The following is an 18,969-nucleotide window of genomic DNA, read 5'->3' on the forward strand; positions in this document are numbered from 1 at the left end:
GGAGATCGACGCCGCCTGGCCAATCGCAGGCCAGCGCCGCAGCGGCGCAGCCAATGAACGACGAGCTCCTTTCGGGCTGCAGGGAGCGGGTGCTGCGAAGAGCGGCTACTCGGCCTCGCCTTTGCCGGTTTCTTCCCCGCCCCCCTCGAATTCTTTCTCAGGCCTGTCGCAGTGCAGCGTCCCCACCCTCCCAGCGTCCTGTCTCTTAGCAACCAGATGCCCTCCAGAGCCAGAGCGCCACTCAGAATGATCGCCTCTGAGTCCAGAAGAAAGGGGGAAATGGGGGAGAAAGAACTCATAAAGAATGAAGTTGTTGGTGGCTTTGATATACCCGCTTAGGTCAGGTAGAATGGGAAAACTGCATGATCTGAGGATGCAAGAAATATCTTGGATGAAGCGTGGTCTTCATCAGGAGGGGTCTCTTGAAAATTGTAAATAGCTTTGGGTTACTCCTTGAGGTTTTGTACATTAATAGGTTCAGGAAGGACGTTACTTAGGTGACTACTACTGGGAACCTAGTCAGATGTATAAGGCCCAATCTTATAGGGTAAATGCTACACGTCAGTATCTTTTCTCTTTTAAAATTTTATTTTAGTTGATTTACAATGTTGTTAGCTTCTGCTGTACAGCGAAATGATTTAGTTACTTTTCTTCCGTGTTATTTTCCATTATAGTTTATTACAAGATGTTGAACATAGTTTCCTATGCTATGCAGTAGGACTTTGTTGTTTATCCATTCTATATACAATAGTTTGCATCTGCTAATCCCAAACTCAGTCTAGCTCTCCTCCACCCTCTTCTACCCTTGGCAACCACAAATCTGTTCTGTGAGACTGTTTCATTGATAAGTTCATTTACAGTATTTTTTTTTCAGATTCCACATATAAGTGATAGCATATAGTGTTTGTCTTTCTCTCTCCGACTTATTTCATTTAGGTTGATAATCTGTAGGTCCATCCATGTTGCTGCAAATGGCATTTTCATTATTTTTTATGGTCAAGTAGTATTTCATCACACACACACACACAGACACACACAAACCACATCTTTATTCATTCATATGTTGATGGACAGGTTATTTCCATGTCTTGTCTATTGTAAATAGCGCTGCTATGAACATAAAAGAAGCCATTTGGGCCTAAGCCATTTCATAATCCAAGTCTGGCTGCAATGCTTGCCCTTAAACAAGTCTCAGTAATTAATGATCTTAAGGGAACAAAGGGAAAGCAGAAATAGAGAAAAGGTAGTCAAACAATAGCGCAGTGGTAAAGCAATTTTAGTTCCTCCTCAAGGGATATATATAATAAAATTGTATTTTTGAGTTCTGCAGGAATTAAGGCCCCCCATCCAGGTGAAGGATGGAATGATGATGTTGACCCTCCTGACTTCAATCAAATAAGACTCGAACTCTGTTGACCTTTGCCCCAATTTTATGCTGAATTCTCTCTGCTCAAACCCCTTCATGAATATGCATATATCCTTAGCTTAATATTTACCTATTTGCTGTTCAGGGAGACATCACCTTGATAAAGATCCCATGTTCTCCTTATGGCAACCCAGTTTTCGAGTAACACTCTCACACAAGCTGAAACTCAGTTATAATGGTGATGAGCCAGCTTAAACTATGAAGACAAGAACCCACACAGGACAGAATGCAGAGCAGTAACAGAAAGAACCTGGGTTTTGAAGTTTACCTTGTGAAGCAAAGCTGCCTAACAGACCCTAGACTGCCTGCCTACCTCTGGACTGTTACATGAGGAAAAGGTTTGTCTTGCTTTAGCTACTGTAGTTTGTTTATTTTTTGGTGTGTGTCTATTTGTTACAGAAGCTTAGTGTATTCCCTAGAAGATAAGGTTCCTGGAAGTGGTGCACTGCAATAACAAAGATTAAGATACATAGGACACTGGTGGGTAGAAACAGATTGCAGGCTGGTGACTTTTCCCAAAGGTATTTTCACCTGCACTAACTTTAAAGACTGATTATCAAGCCCATGGCTCTGACGGAAGTGGTTTAGAAAAGGTCAGAATGTGCGTTTGTTGTCTGCCACTCCTTGGTTTTAGCAAGTTTTGACCAAAAGAAATGAAGTCAGTTAAGAATTAACCAATTGCAAGCAGAGATAGAAGAGAATAGAGCTCTACTACTGGGCTCCATCCATAACTGCTCCTGCTGCTGATCCACATGCTATTGTCCTTCTCTGAGGGATCAATTTACATACTTATTAATAACGTCTGAAGTTTTTCCTCATGACTTTCCAGTCTTTTCTAAAACAATATACATTTACAGAATGACAGAGCTAGAGAGGATCCTTGAGAGAACTTCTTCAATCTTTTCATTTTAAGATCAAACAGAGGAAGTTTAAGTGACTTGTCCAAAGTCAAATAGCCACCTCATTAGGTTCAACAATCTTTGCCCAAGGAAGAATCATTGGCACTGTGCAGACGTTTCGTCCTGAGCCCTTTTATATGGAACAGGCAGTCTCACTTAAGACTTCGATCCACTTCCTATCCTTCTCCAGTCTAAACCTTTTGTGTTCATAAGATAGCTATCCCTCTATTAGTTTTAGTACAGAGTCAATTAATCTAGGAGCTTCCTAGGTAGCAGAGTAGTAAAGAATCCACCTGCCAATGCAGGAGATTTAGGAGACATGGGTTCAATCCCTGGGTTGAGAAGATCCCCTGGAGTAGGGAATAGCAACCCACTCCAGTATTCTCACCTGGGAAATTCCATGGACAGAGGAGCCTGATGGGCTACAGTCCATGGGGTTCACAAAGAGTCTGATATGATTGAGCATATACACACAAGTTGCTTTAACAAAGAGACCCAAAATACAAAGAGACCCAAAATACAATCACTGAAACAGACCTCTGAAATGGCTGTTCTTACTTGACTCATTCTTACTTAAACATCCTACAGAAGGAATGAGAGACAGGGTAAAGAATGCATGCCCAGTACTGTTAAAGGCAGGATCCGGAAGTCACATGCATAACTTCCACTTCTATCCCAGTGGCTACAATGGAGAAGACTAGAAAAGGTAGAAACCATTTGATCAGCTACATGACCAACTAAAAGGTGGGAGTTCTATTTCTGAATTACAGGAGAGTAAACACTGGTGGCCAGTGACCAGTCTCCCCAGCAGCCTGGTTTCTAGGATTATATGATACTCAGACTTCTATTACTCACATCACTAGAATAATTTTTTTTAATTTTTATTTTTTTGCTGTGCTACGCAATTTGCAGGAATCTTAATTCCCTGACCAGGGATCAAACCTGTGCCCTCTGCAGTGGAAGCACTGAGTTCTCACCACTGGATCACCAGGGAATTTTCCCTGAAATATTTTTAACTACAGTGAAATATGAACTGAAAAGGGACTTCATTAGCACTGCAAAAAACATACAAATGGAAAAATGTTTATGGATAAAAGGCAATAAAAAAAGCAAATACCTTTCAGACTTCAGCTACCATCAAATATTACTGGAGAACAAAATTTAAAATTAAACAGGGACATGCCTGGTGGTCCAGTGGTTAAGAATCCACCCTGCAATGCAGGCGATGTGGGCTTGATCCCTGGTCGAGGAACTAGGAACCCACATGCTGTAGGGCAACTAAGCCCAAAGGCCACAACGAAGATGCCACATTTTACAACTAAGACCCAATGCAGCCAAATTATTTTTTTAAAAAAACTACTCTTAAAAAAAATTAAACATAACTCTTTATGACAAGGCAAAGGGTTGTATAAAACAATAAAAACAAAATTAATGTGGTAAAGTGAAAGTTGTCCATAAAGGTACGTTTCCTTCATCTGCTTTAAGGTCTGAAAGAAAAAGGGTGCGTTGGGGGCCATATTTACTTCCCCAAAATGTCCCATATCCTAGCATAGAGCTTTTTTTTTTTTCAGAACTATCATGAAGTAGAGGTCCCTGTTCACAATAACCACTTAAATTCATATGCCACATGCTCAATCTGCAAGCCCTCCATCTGTGCACATATACATACATAGTCCACACGTATGTGCTATGTGGGCAGCTCAGTGCTCAACATCGTAGAAATCTTGACTGCTTATTCCTGAACAGTAACTTTTCCGCTTGTCCTCAGTATCTGTGCTAGTAACAGGTAGAGATAATTTTCCCCACTTCTAATGGGTAAAGAATCCACCTGCCAATGCAGGAGACCTGGGTCAGGAAGATCCCCTGGAGAAGGGAATGGCTACCCACTCCAGTATTCTTGCCTGGAGAATTCCATGGACAAAGGAGCCTGATCGGCTACAGCCCATGGGGTCGCAAAGAGTTGGACACGACTGAGAAACTACCACTTCCGCTTTTTTTCAGAGAACATCTCTGTTCCTATAGGGCACCATTTTACCTGTTCTCCTAGCAGATCCTTAGTCCTTAAAGACAGCTCCTGATTCAAAACTGCATTTTGATAACATTGTTATTAAGAAGTACTTATCACTTTGGGCTTTCCTTGTAGCTCAGTCGGTAAAGAATCTGCCTGCAGTGCAGGAGACCCAGGTTCGATCCCTGGGTTGGGAAGATCACCTGGAGAAGGAAATGGCAGCCCACTCCAGCATCCTTGCCTGGAAAATCTCACGGACAGAGGAGCCTTGTGGTTGGGCTGCAGTCCATCGGGTCACAAAGAGTCGGGCACGACTGAGAGACTAACACTATCACCTTAGCAAGAGACCTTATTATATGCCAGGTACTTTGCTTAATGCAGAATATCCTTTGGACCTCTCAGCAACTAAACAGATATTATTTTGAACTTACTATTACTGAGCTTCAGATTGAAAAGTGCATTAACCATTCATACTAAGAAATTAATTTTTGCTGGCTTTAAAAAAATTGTTCTTTCACATACAAATGGAAAATGAGTAAAGGATTAAATGCTTAATCCTTAATACAATGGTTAAGAAGTGGGTTTTTCCAATCAATTTGAGTTTAGTTGCCTCATATAGGGATGAACAATTTTCAAAGAATTTCAAAGAATATTGCCATAGACTACAAAAAATACATTTAACTTCACTATTAAAGAGGTATCTGATTTTTCCTTTAGTCAGAAGGCCTTTAAGAATCTTCCTAAATCTTAAACTCTCCAGATGTTTGCTTTTAAAAATTCTTTTTATTTCTGACTGCGCTGGGTCTTCATTGCTGCTCAGGCTTTTCTCTAGTTGAAGTGATCAGGGGCTACTCTCTAGTTGCAGTGCATTGCTTCTCATTGCATTGCCTTCTCATGTGGGGGACCACGGGCTCTAGGGTACACCGGCTTCAGTAGTTGTGGCAGGCAGGCTCAGTAGTTGTGTCTTCTCGGCTCTAGAGCACAGGTTCAATAGTTGTAGCACACTATTGAGCTTAGTTGCTCTGCAGCATGTGACATCTTCCTGGATCAGGGATCAAACCGGTCTCCTATATTGGCAGGCAGATTCTTTACCACTGAGCCACCAGGAATGCCCCTGAATGTTTATCTTAAGGACCTGTGATGATCTGCAGCACATGAGAAAAATAAGATGAAATATACATGCTTGCTGGTTTATTAAGTTTACAATAGAAATTATGCTTTGTTTACTTTCCAGTATTAATATTTTTTTCTTCATTCTGGTCTCTCGTGTTCCACTGGAGATATTGAGTTTCCCAGTTAACTTCAATGTAAGTTTTTATAAAGTAAAATATTAGTTTTATGAAAAAGTCTCAAAGAAAACAAACACATAGATATATCTGATATTTCACAATGTAACATTTGAAATAACTGTCTACAAGAGTCTGGAAATTGTAGGGGGCTTCTACTTTTGGCACTGTGGTGGGCTACACATGAGGTTTTCTTGTTTAACAAGAAAGATTCTGACTCGGATATGCACATGAAAGCAGTACTGATCTTACATGAAGTAGGGGGAGAGGCAAAATCAATCAAAATGGGCGGGAAACTCCAGGCAGAAGCGAGGGGTATGAGTGCCCCTGCCCAGAGAAACTTAGCTGTGAGGATTCTGAGCTTTGGGCTCAGAAGTAGAGTGAGGGTGAGGGGAAATGAACTACTCTCACTCAAGACCTTCAAGAAAGGGCTGAAATGGCCCCCAAATAATGATGCCTCTATACCAGCAGAAGTGAATTCTTTACAATTAAGCCTTGACCAGATCTGGCCTGCGGAATTTACAGATTAACAAGGAATGAATTCATAAAGGTTACCATAAATGTGAAGAGGCCAGATACTATGTGTGAGAGTCAGCACAAACAACAAGCATTTTAACTTCGAAGGACTGCCGGATCTGGAGTTCTTGTTAACACTAACAGAGCATACTTGAACATGCAAATACTACATACATGAAAAATTAACCAGATTGCAGCACAAAGACAAAGAGGTGAAAAATATGAAAGACAAAGACATGAAGGGTAGGATGAGGACTAAACATATGTCTAATATGAATTCTACAGAGGACAAGATAATTGTAAAATTTCCAGAATTGATTAAAGATGCATCCAAAGATCCACAGATCCTAAAATCAAATGTATGTTGTACAATAAATAAAATGAAGTTGCTGGGGGCAATTACAGTATCAATTCTAATTATGCCATCTAAAAAGCATATGTTATCTAAATGATTTGGAGTCTTTTCTCAGTGGTGTAGTTTCCAACTGAAGCTTAATAAAGCTGGCTTTAAACTAAGATTTCCTTAAGTACGCTAGGTTATGAATGTATTATTGGTGTTTAAAAATCAAATTTAAACTACACAAAATTTAAATAATAAAGAGCATATAGTTTGATGTTTCTATGTATTTAAATCTTTGTTACTATTAGTAGTATAAAGAACACTGATGAACTATAAATATCTAGGGATTGCTAGTAGTTATAAATTTAAGCCATTAATTTATCTTGAACTGATTTTGTTTACTATTAACATTACTGTTAATTTCATAACAGTCATTTATGCTCTTTTTAGAGTGAAACTTTTTGCCATTAATGAGAGTATTAGGAACAGGCAATTACTACTACAATTTATCCACTCACTCTTTCAACATAATTGAGTGCCTAAATTTTCCAGGTACTGTTTTCAAGTATGGGGATGCAGGAGGATACATAATATCTGCTGCAAAGAAAAAAAAAAAAAAAAGCAGGAGGATAAGGGAATGCAGAGGGGGACAAAGGGTTGCAGGTTAAAATAGGTGACAAGGATGGGCTCACTGAGAAGACGACTTTTGGGCAATAACCAGAAAGGTGCAGAGGGCCATGAGGATATCCAAGAGAAAAGTGCTCCAGACACAAGAAAAACAATGTTCAAAGCTCCTATGGGAAACATGCCTGAAGTATTCAAATAACTACAAGCGTGGCCAATATGACTCTTGGGAGGGAAGCAGAAGGCAAAGACTAGAGGGTCAGATAGCATAACACCGTGTGAACCAATATAAGAACTTTTGAGTTTTTACTGAGTCGAATATGAAGCCACTGAAGGGTTTTCAGCAGAGAAGTGTAATGATTAAGATTTTTTTAAAAAAAGGATCACTCTGTTCCACTCTTGACAACAGACTATAGGTCTGGTGAGGTAAAGGCAGGAGCAGAGCCAAAAGGCAATAATCTAGGCAAGCAATGATGCGGCTTAGACCAGATAGCAGGCAGTGGAGGATGGAGTACCTGAATGCAAAATCTATTTTAAAGTTAATACGAGTGGGATTTCCTGATAAATATGGGGTATTAACGAAAAAGAGAAACATAGGATTCCAAAATTTTTAGCCTAAACAAAAAGAAAGATGGAGTTGTCATTTACTGACACAGAATGGAAGAGAAATAGGTTTTGAAAGAAAAATCAGGATTTTTAAGCATGCTAAACCGAAGATGCCTAGAAGATACCAAGTGGAGATAGTGAAGTGGCAGGTAGATATATGATTTTGGAGTTCAGATAAAAGAAGAGATACAAACTCTAGAATCAAAACATATAGTATCATAAGTCAGTAGACTGGTTAAGCTCATTAGGGAAGTGAGTAAGTTTAGAGTAGTGGTCCAAGATCTAGACCCTGAGGCCATTCAATATTTAGAGGTAGGGGATATGAAGAGACATCAGCAATGAAGACTGAAAAAGAAGAGATTAGTGATATTGCAGGGAAAGCAGAAGAATATGGTGTCCTGGAAGGCAAGGGGGTAAAAACAAAGGATTTTCAAGCAGGAGGAAATAATCATCTGTGCCCCTGCAAGTCAGGTAGAACAAAGACACAGAACTGGTCACTGGAAAGCAGTGTAATGGTCACTAGTGACCTCAACAAGAGTTTCTTTGATGGGGGTGGTGGTGGTGGGAAAAACCTCTTAATGAATTGAGTTCAACACAGAACAGGGGGAGGTCGGTGGGGTGGGCAGCAGTATGGATAAGTCTGTCAAGGGTACATAAAACATGATTAGAGAAAACTAGTTTGTTTTCTAGTTAAATACAAGAGATTAATTATTTACCTTATTCTCGTCTCCCTTCAAAATCTCCCCCAAAACGATGATAAAAGAATGAGAGGTATTAAATCAAGTCAAAGCATAAAAGAGAAGACAACAATGAGACTTTCAGAAGGAGTAAAAAAGCAAATGAATATGAGGTAACTGACTTAGCAGAGGTGATTATACCAAAGACTGGGATTCTGACAGCCATTTACACTGCAGAACTCTTGAAAGGCCCAGCATGCAAGCATTAGGCACCACAACTTGTAGCCAGGTACAGTACACAGAAATGAGGCAAATAAAAAAGCAAGGCAATGGCAATACTGGGAAAACCAGAAAGTTATATGTGAAATGAACAACAGGGAAGAAAGAAACAATATTTACACGGTCACAATAATGCAAACATTTTCAGTGACTTGACTAAAAATTAGACCACAAGGAGATCAAAAGGAGATCAAACCAGTCAATCCTAAAGTAAACCAGTCCTGAATATTCATTGGAAGGACTGACACTGAAGCTGAAGCTTCAATACTTTGGTCACCTGATGAGAATAACTGACTCCCTGGAAAAGAACCTGATGCTAGGAAAGATTGAAGGCAGGAGGAGAAGGGGACGAGAGAGAATGTGATGGTTGGATGGCATCACCGACTTGATGGACATGAGTTTGAGCAAGCTCCAGGAGCTGGTGATGGACGGGGAAGTCTAGCGTGCTACATTCCATAGGGTCGCAAAGAGTCGGATATGACTGAGCAACTGAACAGAACTGACTAAAAATTAAAATAATATTAGGAAGAAGGGTGAGAGGAAGTATGGGATAGTAGTATACGGTAGTTAAATCCTCCATGCAGGGTGGGAAGGAGAGGGTAATAGATAACCTCTTACATTGGTAAGTCAAAATAGCAAGGTGAGCACATTACTTACAAGTAAGAAGGTAAAAACAATAGCATGGAGTTAAACACAATTGATTCTGGGATCTGGACTTTGGAGTGAGGCAAGGAACTGCTCTTATTTCCTTATGTGTTTTTAAAACCAGGTGATTATACTAGTTTGATGATTAAACACATAAATGAATAGATAAAATGTATACAGGAAATAAAGAGTAACCTCAGACAAGTTATTTGTTCAATTAGCAAAATGAAAAATTAACTGGGATAAACACTCTAAGTGATATCAACATGGATGAAGAAGAGGAGCAGAGAGACAACAGGTAAAGTGTCTGGGGGAAGGAGGGAGAATGACAATGTGTCAATACTTCTGTGTTACTATAAGACTCCAATGTTGATAACTTTAAATACTGGTAGAGAAAGGTAATCATAAATATGGGTTAGATGTAACCACAATGAGAATAAAAATAGAATGTATAGCTTCCAAACCTTCAGAAGAAAATCTGATCTATTCACTGTTCAATTTACCATAATTCCCTACTCTCTGTTTTCACATAGCAGTATTTCCCTATAACAACACTGGTGCCTTTCTCCTTCCCTCTCTCTTACCAGCAGCTTCTTAGGTGAGGACTGATTTAGCTGAATGGTGAGTTTGGAAGGAGAAACCATACATGCGCAGTTTTCCACTCTCTCATTGGAGCTGCCTACCAACCTAAAGTTGAAGAGCTTTCTGGTCTGTTTCCCTGACCATTCTGTAAGTTTGGTGGGTCACTCTGCCTGAGACTGGATAGAATGCTTAAATCAGGGAAATATTAGCGAATCCTATGTCATGCCCTGTGAACTGGCTTTATCACAAAGTTCACTGACAACATGCCCTGCCTGTTTGCTCAAAGCCTTCAATCAGCTGTTCAGCCTCTTATTCTTAAACATAAGCAGACAACCAAAGTTCAGCAGAAACCTGAGAGAAAATCTTTATTGTGATAGAGATAAAACATAAATACACACACAGTAATACAGGGGGAAAAGACTACGTAGGAAAATAGAAACCTGAAAACAAAGTAACCTACAATTATTAATATCCTCAGATAGATCCTACAAGCTTCTAGAGAGGAAAACAAACAAGAACAAAACAGGGCACATATAAAGGAACAAGAATCAGAACAGCTTCAAGCCTTCTCAGTGATCACAATGGAAGCTGGAGACAACAGAGAAATCCCTTCAAGTTTTTAACGGAAAACAACAGCCAGCTTGGAATTTTATATCATACTATTATTTAAACCGAGAGCAGAATTAAAGACAATTTTCAGACATTCAAGGACCCATACTTCATCTCCCATAGAGCCTTTCTGAGGAAGTTGCTAAATGTGCTTTACGTCAAAGAGAGTAAACCAAGAAAGACATAAGAGTAGGGTATAGAAATAGAAAGATCATAGGACTCTTCAGGAAAATAAAAACAAAATCCAGGGCAATTGTATCAGGCAAATAGAGTAGCCAGTTCAGATTTGTGCAGAATGACTTGAGACTTCAACATTCTTGTATTTTTATATTCTTCAACTTTCTTATATGGTACCATATTTTTTAAAAAAGTCTGCGTTCCATATTTTTCTGCTAATTTATGGAATGATACCATTGATTCCAGGTTCTTTAATAAAACTTTGTATCTTTTAAGGAAAAAAAAAAAATCTGACAATGCCTGGATGAGCCTGACCTAAGTTACTAGCTGTACTTGGCTTGCTGATGGTCTAGCTCTTTCCTTTTGCTCCCTGGATCTTTTAAGAACACACAAATGTTCTGCTTTGACCTACTCCTGAGTGCTGAAGAATAGCCACCAGAAGCTTAAAAATGGAAAAGCCTAAGCAGCCCAATCCCACTGATTGTGTTACAGGCAGGTATCTAGTTCTAGGTGCTGGCACATCTTTCAAAATATTGGGTTGGCCAGAAAGTTGGTTCAGGTTTTTCTGTACTATTGTATGGAAAAATCAAACGATCTTTCCCACCAACCCAGTACATAAAATGTGGATAACCCTAGGTTTCCCAGTATAAACTCAATGACTTTCTCCAGAAAAGGCTTTTGTAAAATATCAGAGAAAATGAAGCCAGACCATGACTCAGAGCTCGTTTTCAGCTTATCTTCTTCCAGGACACCTCATCAAATAGTGGCAATTCTGCTTTCTGAACACACAGTTACATTTCTGCATAATACCCCACTTTTAGTCATTTTCTATACTCATTTATGGGCTTCCCTTGTAGCTCAGTTGGTAAAGAATCTCCTTGCAATGCAGGAGACCGGGTTTGATTCCTGGGTTGGGAAGATCCCCTGGAGAAGGAAATGGCAACCCACTCTAGTATTCTTGCCTGGAGAATCCCATGGACAGAGGAGCCTGGTGGGTTCCCAGGCCATGGAGTTGCAAGAGTCGGACACAACTTAGCAACTAAACCATCATACTCATTTATATTTGTATTTTTGAGAAATCATTTCATTAAAAAATAACATCAAGTAGGAATGCAAGAATAGCTCAATATCAGGCAATCAATGTTATTCTCTATGTTACTATTACTAAAGGTGAAAAATTAAAAAAAAAACCTGAACAAAGGCATATATAAATTATCAATAAACAGGAACTTCCTTTGAAAAAGACTAACTAGAATAAAACTCACAGCAGACATAGCATTTAATAGAGCAAGTTTAGAATCTGAAGTAGAAATTTGATAAAAATGCCTGCTACCACAGCTCTGTCAAATATAGACTGGCAACCTGGCCAAAACAGTCAAAATGAAAGAAAAGTAAAAGGCCTTTCAGGAAGAAATAAAATTCATTATTTGCATTTCACAGACAACCAAAGAGAATCAATAACTTTAGAACTAAAAAGCATTCATCAAAGCTACAAATACAAGATTAACATACTTTAATTCTAAAGTAATCTGCACGAATAGCCAAAGTAATCTTGAGAAAGAAGAATGGAACTGGAGGACTCAACCTGCCTGACTTCAGGCTCTACTACAAAGCCACAGTCATCAAGACAGTATGGTACTGGCACAAAGACAGAAATATAGATCAATGGAACAGAATAGAAAGCCCAGAGATAAATCCACGAACCTATGGACACCTTATCTTCGACAAAGGAGGCAAGGATATACAATGGAAAAAAGACAACCTCTTTAACAAGTGGTGCTGGGAAAACTGGTCAACCACTTGTAAAAGAATGAAACTAGAACACTTTCTAACACCATACACAAAAATAAACTCAAAATGGATTCAAGATCTAAATGTAAGACCAGAAACTATAAAACTCCTAAAGGAGAACATAGGCAAAACACTCTCCGACATAAATCACAGCAGGATCCTCTATGACCCACCTCCCAGAATATTGGAAATAAAAGCAAAAATAAACAAATGGGACCTAATGAAACTTAAAAGCTTTCGCACAACAAAGGAAACTATAAGTAAGGTGAAAAGACAGCCCTCAGACTGGGAGAAAATAATAGCAAACGAAGCAACAGACAAAGGATTAATTTCAAAAATATACAAGCAACTCCTGCAGCTCAATACCAGAAAAATAAATGACCCAATCAAAAAATGGGCCAAAGATCTAAACAGACACTTCTCCAAAGAAGACATACAGATGGCTAACAAACACATGAAAAAATGCTCAACATCACTCATTATCAGAGAAATGCAAATCAAAACCACAATGAGGTACCATTACACGCCAGTCAGGATGGCTGCTATCCAAAAGTCTACAAGCAATAAATGCTGGAGAGGGTGTGGAGAAAAGGGAACCCTCTTACACTGTTGGTGGGAATGCAAACTAGTACAGCCGCTATGGAGAACAGTGTGGAGGTTTCTTAAAAAACTGGAAATAGAACTGCCATATGACCCAGCAATCCCACTTCTGGGCATACACACTGAGGAAACCAGATCTGAAACAGACACGTGCAGCCCAATGTTCATCGCAGCACTGTTTATAATAGCCAGGACATGGAAGCAACCTAGATGCCCATCAGCAGACGAATGGATAAGGAAGCTGTGGTACATACACACCATGGAATATTACTCAGCCATTAAAAAGAATTCATTTGAATCAGTTCTAATGAGATGGATGAAATTGGAGCCCATTATACAGAGTGAAGTAAGCCAGAAAGATAAAGACCATTACAGTATACTAACGCATATATATGGAATTTAGAAAGATGGTAATGATAACCCTATATGCAAAACAGAAAAAGAGACACAGATGTACAGAACAGACTTTTGGACCCTGTGGGAGAAGGCGAGGGTGGGATGTTTTGAGAGAACAGCATAGAAACATGTATATTATCAAGGGTGTAACAAATCACCAGCCCAGGTTGGATGCATGAGATAAGTGCTCAGGGCTGGTGCACTGGGAAGACCCAGAGGGATGGGGTGGGGAGGGAGGTGGGAGGGGGGATCGGGATGGGGAATACATGTAAATCCATGGCTGATTCATGTCAATGTATGGCAAAAACCACTACAATACTGTAAACTAATTAGCCTCCAACTAATAAAAATAAATGGAAAAAAAAAACTCAAAAAAAAATAAAGTAATCTGCAAATTCAATCCAATTTCAATAAAAATTTTAGCAGCTTGTTTTGGGGAACTTGACTAAAAGGATACTAGAAGAATAAAAATCGACAAAAGTTAATTCTATCAAAGTAGAACAAAAGGATTCAGCTATTTAGACATATTACAAAGTTATATTAAGACAATGTTACACTGGGAAAGGAACTGACATCAAAAACAGAACAGAGAGCCCCAAGTTTCACGTTTATGACAAATTGGTATGCAGTGAAACGGGTGAAAAATGGATTTAACAGATGGTATTAGAAAAAACTTACAATTCTACTCTGCATGCCCAGCAGATATTCATACTCACAAGACTCAAAAGGATATAATTTGGTACTAAGGTCACTTAGCTTGCTGGAAAGGGCACAGTACAATAAACCTGGCATTACCTTAGGCGAGCCTCACATGCCACAGAAACCACTATGGTATAAAAATTCCTGAGGGTGGGTTCCCCGTCTCCCCAAGGAGGAACACGCTTGGTTACCAGATGTATCTTACTCAGAGAAATTTCAAAGCCTGTGCTTTTTACAACCAAATGTATGCTGCTGGATAAACAGCTGGCATTCCTTATGTATCTTAACCCACAATTTCAAGGAAATAGTGCTAATAAAGTAAATCCAAGATAATTTTCCTCTAGAGAGAGAAAGTGGTTTTGTTAATAACCCTTTTAGTGATTAGCTGGAGAATAAGTTGAATTCATATCTCATACTATATCCAATAGTTTTGGATCCTGGAACGATAAGCCAGGCTGACATCCGCTCCTGAGATATATTATATTACATTCCTTGATTATATTCTTCGCAGCTGAAGATGGAGAAGCTCTATACAGTGAGCAAAAACAAGACCATGAGCTGACTGTGTCTCAGATCATGAACTCCTTATTGCAAAATTCATACTTAAATTGAAGAAAGTAGGGAAAACCACTAGACCATTCAGGTATGACCTAAATCAAATCCCTTATGATTATACAATGGAAGTGACAAATAGATTCAAGGGATTAGATCTGATAGACAAAGTGCCTGAAGAACTATGGACAGAGGTTCATGACACCATACAGGAGGCAGTGATCAAGACCATCCCGAGAGAAAGAAATGCAAAAAGGCAACATGGTTGTCTGAGGAGACCTTACAAATAGCTGAGAAAAGAAGAGAATTAAAAGGCAAAGGAGAAAAGGAAAGGTATAACTATCTGAATGCAGAGTTCCAAAGAATAGCAAGGAGCGATAAGAAAGTCTTCCTCAGTGATCAATGCAAAGAAATAGAGGAAAACAATAGAAAGGGAAAGAATAGAGATCTCTTCAAGAAAATTAGAAACACCAAGGGAAAACTTCATGCAAAGATGAACACAATAAAGGACTGAAGTGGTACGAACTTAACAGAAGCAGAAGATAATAAGAAGAGGTGGCAAGAATACACAGAAGAACTATACAAAAAAGACCTTCATAACCCAGATAACCACGATGGTGTGATCACTCACCTACAGCCAGACATCCTAGAATGAGAAGTCAAACGGGCCTTAGGAAGCATCACTATGAACAAAGCTAGTGGAGGTGATGGTATTCCAGTTGAGCCATTTCAAATCCTCTAAGATGATGCTGTGAAAGTCCTGCACTCAATATGCCAGCAAATTTGGAAAACTCAGCAGTGGCCACAGGACTGGAAAAGGTCAGTTTTCATTCCAACCCCAAAGAAAGGCAATGCCAAAGAATGCTCAAACTACCGCACAACTGTACTCATCTCACACACTAGCAAAGTAATGCTCAAAATTCTCCAAGTCAGGCTTCAACAGTATATGAACCGTGAACTCCCAGATGTTCAAGCTGGATTTAGAAAAGGCAGAGGAAGCAGAGATCAAATTGCCAACATCTGCTGGATCAACAAAAAAGCGAGAGTTCCAGAAGAACATCTACTTCTGCTTTACTGACTATGCCAAAGCCTTTGACTGTGTGGATCACAACAAACTGGAAAATTCTGAGAGATGGGAATACCAGACCACCTTACCTGCCTCCTGAGAAATCTCTATGCAGGTCAAGAAGCAACAGTTAGAACCGGACATGGAACAACAGACTGGTTCAAAGTTGGGAAATGAGTACGTCAAGGCTGTATATTGTCACCCTGCTTATTTAAATTAAATAGAGTACATCATGCAAAATGCTGGGCTGGATGAAGCACAAGTTGGAATCAAGATTGCTGGGAGAAATATCAATACCCTCAGATACACAGATGACACCACCCTTATGGCAGAAAGCAAAGAACTAAAGAGCCTCTTGATGAAAGTGAAAGAGGAAAGTGGAGAGCTGGCTTAAAACTCAACATTGAGAAAACTTAAGATCATGGCATCCGGTCCATAACTTCATGGCAAATAGATGAGGAAACAATGAAAATAGTGACACTTTAGTTTTTTCGGCTCCAAAATCACTGCAGATGGTGACTGCAGCCATGAAACTAAAAGACGCTTGCTCCTTGGCAGAAAAGCTATAACCAACCTAGACAGCATATTAAAAAGCAGAGACATTACTTTGCCAACAAATGTCCATCTAGTAAAAGCTGTGGTTTTTCAAGCAGTCAAGTACGGATGTGAGAGTTGGACTGTAAAGAAAGCTGAGCGCCAAAGAATTGATGCTTTTGAACTGTGGTGTTGGAGAAGACTCTTGAAAGTCCCTTGGACTGCAAGGAGATCAAACTAATCAATCCTGAAGGAAATCAGTCCTGAATATTCATTGGAAGGACTGTTGCTGAAGCTCCAGTACTTTGGCCACCTGATGTAAGGAGCCAACTCATTGAAAAAGACCCTGATGCTGGGAAAGATTGAAGGCAAGAGGAGATGGGGATGACAGAGGATGTGATGATTGGCTGGCATCACCGACTTGATGGACATGAGTTTTGAGCAAGCTCTGGGAGTTGGTGATGGACAACCCTGGCATGCTGCAGTCCATGGGCTCACAAAGAGTTGGAAACAACTGAGTGACTGAATGAACTGACTGAATGGACAATGGACTGACTGACTGATTATAACCAAAACTAAACCCCAGTTAAATTAAATGTAAATATAAAACTATAACACTGATAGAACAAGACCTAAAGAATATAACAACTGGAAGCAAAATTTCTATTCCATCAATGACACCAAAGACAAGAATTAATAAATGATAAGCCCAAGTTATTTCTAACATCTGCAACTAACAAGGAAACATTACCTAGAATATATAAAGAATCTCTTGCACTATAATCAACAAGAAAGAGAAAAATCAATAGAAAAATGGGCATATTATAAGTACAGGCCATCCACTCTCTATAAGTATAGGCAATCCATAGAAAAGAAAACCAGAATGACTAAAAAGTATATGCTCAGGGCTTCCCTCGTGGCTTAGTGGTAAAGAATCCACTTGTCAACACAGGAGACACGTGTTTGATCCCTGGTCCAGGAAGATCCCACATGCCATGGTACAGCTGGGCCCACGCACCACAACTATTGAGCCTGTGCTCTAGAGCCTGTGAGCCACAACTACCGAGTCCACATGCCACAACTACTGAAGCTTGCGTGCCTAGACCCGATGCTTCACAACATGAGAAACCAGCACAATGAGAAGCCGGTGCATCACAACTAGAGAGTAGCCCCCAATTGCCACAACCAGAGAAAGTCTGCACACAGCAATGAAGACCCAGTGCAGTCATTAAAAAAAAAGTATATGTGTGGGCTTATTAGTAATCAGATAATGCAGATTAAGACAACATACAATTTCACACAGAGCAGATTATAAGAAATCAGAAAATATCAAATGCTGCTGAAGATGTAGAGGAAATGATATTCTTGTCTTGCTGGTGTAAGTGCAAACTGTACAACTATTCATGAGAACAATCCATCATTACTAACTGAAATTAAATATGTATATACTCAAAACACCAGCCATTCTACTCTAGGACATATATACCAAAGAAATTACAGGCAGAGTCATAAGAAGAAATGTACAAGTTTGTAGAAGTGTGAACAGCTGGAAATAACCTGAGTATCTATGACTAGAGGAAAAGATAAGCTATAGTATGTGACTATAACAGAATAATGTGTGTCAGAAGCATGTTATACACAGTAAGATGAATAGTTCCTAAAATCCTAATGTTTATGAAAGTTAGAAATGAGTTTTATACCATATCACTTATATAAAATTGAAAAGCTATACAAAATAAATGTTATCATACAGTTTTTTAAAGAAATATGTGAAAAATTTAGAAGATGGCTTGGAAGGATAAACATTAAATACAGAAGAGAGTGGAGAATATGGAATTGCAGGCAGCAGATGAAGAAAACTATTAGGGTAAAATGAAGCAGAACAAAACTACAGATTTTCTAGACGATTGATACTGGTGTCATTAATAAAGAGTATAATCAATAACTGAGTCAATTCTGAGCACATGAAATTCTTACAAAACAAGACGATTTATATGAGGACAGAAACACCGTTAGGTTAGAATACTTAAAACATTACTTCTCTATTCATAGGGCATAATATAGTAAGTACCCCAGAAGATTAAAGACTTAGCTGTCTTAACCTAAAATAAACAGTTCCTTCTCCCAAATGAGATAACCTACATAAAAACAACATACAATTTCAAAGGACACTTCAAGGCAATGCTTAAAAAACAAAATTTCTTTGTGTTGAATAAATATTCCACTTTGTGTTGAATAAATATTTTTCTAGGCTGTTCAGGTATTCAGCAAAATAATTTAAAATTACATTTTGGGCAAAGTTATAAGTACTAGTGAACTAATTTCAATTTTTAATTATGTGTGAATATGAAACTTGAGATTGATATAAATACCTTGTGCCATTTTAACAGGATGTGAGAAGTTTAAATAAGCATGGAAGAAACTACAAAATATATAGCTGCCATAAACTCTTTTGATTTATAGTTTTAAAAAAGCACTCTTATGTGAGGTAGATTATAGCAGCTATCGCCAATGTTATCAATGAGGAAACTGAAAAATCATCTTACAATAAGTATATCTCACAGTAAGTAGTTGTCCAGACTAGAATCTAGGTCTCCCAAAACCTAGATCTGAGGTCTTATTTTAAAACATTATTGACTGGAGATGTATCAATACAT

The sequence above is a fragment of the Cervus elaphus genome, chromosome 11, assembly GCF_910594005.1.
Source record: "Cervus elaphus chromosome 11, mCerEla1.1, whole genome shotgun sequence".
NCBI classification, from domain to species: Eukaryota; Metazoa; Chordata; class Mammalia; order Artiodactyla; family Cervidae; genus Cervus; species Cervus elaphus.